The sequence below is a fragment of the Macrobrachium rosenbergii genome, chromosome 23 (assembly GCF_040412425.1).
Source record: "Macrobrachium rosenbergii isolate ZJJX-2024 chromosome 23, ASM4041242v1, whole genome shotgun sequence".
Classification (NCBI taxonomy): Eukaryota; Metazoa; Arthropoda; class Malacostraca; order Decapoda; family Palaemonidae; genus Macrobrachium; species Macrobrachium rosenbergii.
The window spans coordinates 21,368,495-21,372,876 of NC_089763.1; the positions used below are offsets into that span (position 1 = coordinate 21,368,495).

General features: G+C 30.5%; 1 long non-coding RNA gene across 2 annotated transcripts in view; it reads left to right on the forward strand.

Moving 5' to 3' along the window:
• The window catches only part of LOC136851165 (uncharacterized), a 4,061-nt gene extending 40 nt beyond the window's left edge, over positions 1-4,021 (forward strand). The window contains exons 1-3 of one of the 2 annotated variants that reach the window (XR_010856794.1): positions 1-81; positions 3,378-3,496; positions 3,810-4,021. The exon at positions 1-81 is cut by the window's left edge and continues 40 nt beyond it. This is a non-coding gene — a long non-coding RNA (uncharacterized lncRNA). Of the gene's footprint in view, positions 82-657; positions 772-3,377; positions 3,497-3,809 lie in introns of those variants that run through there. The other variant, XR_010856795.1, reaches the window with a different exon arrangement.
• Positions 4,022-4,382: the final 361 nt, after the last annotated feature.

Here is a 4,382-nt window from a genome sequence, read left to right on the forward strand (position 1 = left end):
TGAATTATCGTGATTATTTGTAGACCTTTGACATCGCATTTAGATTGTCTCTACGAGACTGTTGCACAAAAGTTCTGCAAGGTAAGTATGGGCTAAAGTTTGGTGTTTGGCTGTAATTTTTCAATATGGTTATATACATAACGTGGATATTTCATATCGAAATTTAGATAATTTAAGATAAATTTCGTTTAAAGTTATGATGTAAGATTGTGGGGCTATAGTTTAATTAATTCTTCAACAACGTGGGTATTTTAAGAGATGTATCTTCAGATGAAGCTTCGTGTTTTGTCTAGTTAGGATTAGATACCTGAATTCATAACTTTTTAGCAGCTTGCTAGTGTCATGTACGTAGTTTCAATGATACTGATGTGGAAATAAGTCTGGGTATTACAGGATATGGATTTTATAAGACAGTAAAATCATTAATTTCATCTTCCTTTTTTTTATTATAGCTTTCAATATATAGCAAAACTGTATAGCCATTTCAGTGTTTTCTATGTTGGCGCTTCAGAATTACTGGAAAGTGGATATAGTTAGTTGGCCTTATTCATTAATGAAGTTTAGCGGTGTTCATTAATGTTTGTATGGTGACCTAAGGTTACTGAGGGTTTAAGTTATTAGGATTAACTAAAGCTTCTGTTTGATTTTATCTAATGTAAGTGGATGAAGATAACGGGACGGAGCCAATAAGCTTATCTAGTATGTTTGCTGCGCTAGTAACCACCACTTCCCAAGAAAATCTAGTATTTGGCAAGGTTATCTGCGAAACAGGTTAGTGCCCTTGTCTTGAACTAGCTTGTAATGTCATTTAAGTTGCTATTCTCATTAATTTCCCTAATGAATATTTAGATTAATTTATTAAACTTTACTAATTAAATTTTCACTTCTATTAGAAGTGAACATTAATTGAAAAGGATATCAGCTTGTTAGTAAATCTCAAAGCTAAATAACTGTTTGAATATAGGGTTTTTAATTAGTTCATTAATCAGATGTACATAACTTTCAATTGAGTTAAATTAACGTAAATTTGTAAAATTTATATTAGTCAATTTAAGTAAATCCTAAGGCAAACTTATTTTTAGTAGACTTAAGATTCATTAAGTTACCATAAATATATTTTAATGATTAGTTTAGTTTAAACTAAATGTTTAGCTAATTAACTGTGATTTTTAACTGGATGTTCATCAGTTAAAGTAATTAAAGTAGATTTTAATTAAGGTTCATTAGTTTAATCTTAAAGTAAATTATAAAATTAATTTTTAGGAGTAAAAGGTTTTAAGTACATTTTGGGTTCATTCAATTCAAAGGCCTTAATTAAAACTAAGGTTCATGGGTTAAATTAACTAACTAAATTTCGATTAGGGTTCACCAGTTGAGTGAAAGGATTTATTACAAATTATAAATGTAAATTTTTAAAATTAAATTTTAAGGTTAGTTTCAATACATCTTATGTTCATTCAATTAATTCAAAGGCCTTAATTGTATTGTTCATGGGTTAAATTATGTAAATTTCGATTCGGGTTCATTAGTTGAATGAATTAAAGGTTAAATTAAGTAAATTTCGATTCGGGTTCATTAATTGAATGAATTAAAGGATGTGAATCTTACTAAGCTTATTACTTAAATTGATTTAAGTAAAATTTAATTACGGTTTAGTGGTTAAATTAAGGCTGTTAAATTTCAGATTAATTAGTAAATTGAAGTTCATTAGTAAATAGAGGTTCATTAGTAAGTGTAAATAAATTTTAAGGTTCTCTTATTTAATTTAATTCAAAGTAAATTTAATTATGCTTCAGTAGAATAACTAAATTAAATTTGAATGCTTGTTAATAACTCAATTAAATTTGAATGCTTATTAGTAAAGTTATTTAAAGGAATTAGTAACTCAATTAAATTTGAATGCTTATTAGTAAAGTTATTTAAAGGAACTATACTTTAAATTTAATTAATTTTACCTTTAAAAGTTCATTATTTAAAGTAAATTTTAAGGTTAATTACTTTAAGGTTAATTAAACTAACTTTTGAAAAGTGTTAATTAAGGTTCATTTGTTTAGTTAATTTTAAGGAATTTTAGGCATAAGTTTTTTCAACATCAAATGGGGCCACCTTTGTCGGGGTGGCGGTGCTGCTCCGGCAAAGGTGGCCCAAGGACTGTACATGGTAGACAACGTCTACCATGTACAGAACCGCTTTTTTTCACTTTTTTTTCAGGGTTCATTTCTGGTTTCTAAAGGTTTAAGGCACGGTCTTGTTTAGGTTGAGTCGATGTAATGTTTAAATTGAGTTTAGATCTCGTTTAGACTACCAAACTTCGAATATGGCAGAATGTCAGTCTCAGTAAATTTAGACGTTGCTTATGGAGTGATTTTTCACTTCATTTCTTGTTTCTAGAGGTTTAAGGCAAGGTCTTTAGGTTCTGTCATGTTTAAATTGGATTTAGATCTCGTTTAGGCTGACAAAGTTTCGAGTAAGGCAGAATGTTTTTTCTTGGTAAATTTAGATGTTGCTGATGGAGTTTTTCACTTAAAAGTAAAATATGAAAATATGGAAATGTTTTGACATAGCAGTCAGTTTTTGTGGAAGTCATAGGTTTTGTGCAAGTGCTGCATGTGGTTTTTGTTCTGTCTCCCAACAGTTTATTGGTTAAATTTTTAAATTGCTTTCTTGCTTCAATATTATACGGTATTCCGTTGTTTTTGCTTTGTAGCTTCAGTTTTTTGATCAGGAAATTTAATGTGATTATGGTTGACAGCTAATTATTTCGCATTGTCAAATTTCATATTGCTGGAGGTAACGTAGAACTACGCTCACTTGGTGAGATAAGGTAGTTCGGTATGTTGTGGTTTCATAAAATGAAGATTGAGGGACACGCCGCTGGCGTCTAGTCGTAAGACGAGGAATGGCCATCCAGTACCTTTGGTCTTCAGCTTTTTTGACGTAATATTCTAGTTTAACTACAAAGGCGTGGCTAAAGATTCAATTTTTAGGTATATAGGCATGTGGATGTAGCACTACCAAATGGATTTATTGGTGTGGTTTTGTACAGATTTTGGGTTTTGTACAGATTTTGGGTTTTGTACAGATTTTGGGTTTTGTACAGATTTTGGGTTTTGTACAGATTTTGGGTTTTGTACAGATTTTGGGTTTTGTACAGATTTTGGGTTTTGTACAGATTTTGGGTTTTGTACAGATTTTGGGTTTTGTACAGATTTTGGGTTTTGTACAGATTTTGGGTTTTGTACAGATTTTGGGTTTTGTACAGATTTTGGGTTTTGTACAGTAGCTGGAGAAATTTCCGTGAGTTTTTTAAACATTCTACAGGAAGTGCTATATGATACATTCCTGACATTGCATTAACTATTTTTTTCTTATGACAGATGGAAGTCTTAAATACATATAAAATTCACTGTATTATGTGCCTAGGGAATGAAGTGAGTGAGACTGCTGGCACTTTCAGCTTTCCCCCAAACTTCCAACATTCTTCTGGTAACAATTAGTAAGTGTAAGATTGTCCATTGAGTTTTTTAATTATGAAATGAGTTTAACTATGAAATCAATTAGTAAGTGTAAGATTGTCCATATTGTTTTTTTTAACTGAAATGAGTTAGTCTTATGAATTGTCCTGAAATTAATGTTAAAATCTTCTCATTTTCAATTTCAAATCTGACTTAAGATTTTCTATTTTTCAAAGCTGACTGAAAACTAACTTGTTTATATTTTATTTCTTCATAAAGTGAAATCTGAAATGGTTAATTTGCTCTATAAAAAAATTCCATTTAAACTTAGCTAAGTTTTTTCAACTATTTCAGCACTGATCCTTCCGGAACTCTGGAGAGCATCAAATAACCAGCTTGATATATAAACTGATAGCGGAATTTAAAGCTGTTGGGACCTCATAGGTGCTGTGCAAATGTGAAGATTCATAGACTTGGAGAAAAGAGTTCAAGAATGCATTAATCTGGATAATGTAGGTTAAACCTTTTGTGGTGTCATATAAATAGAAAATAAAAGCCTTATTTTATTTTGCTTCATAATTACCTAAACCTTAGTTTTTCTATATAAAGGTATTGTTTGAAAGGTCAGTGGTTGTTTAAAAGGTCAGTGGTATTAAGGTCAGTTGTCATATCTGGGAGATTAAAAAGTCAATTTTTTTGCTAGCAACTACATACTGTTGCTTTACAGACAGTATGGGGAGCTATCCTCTACTGACTTTGAAGATTTTCAAAATGGGAGATTGTAGTGTCAAATCGATAAAAGATTTGGTTCAAGGTCTGTTTCAAGGTATGACTGACTGGTTCAAATCGATTAGTTTTGGTTGAAGGTCTGTTTAAAGGTATGACTGGTTATGGTTGTGGGAAGATTAAAAAAAAAAATCCCATTAA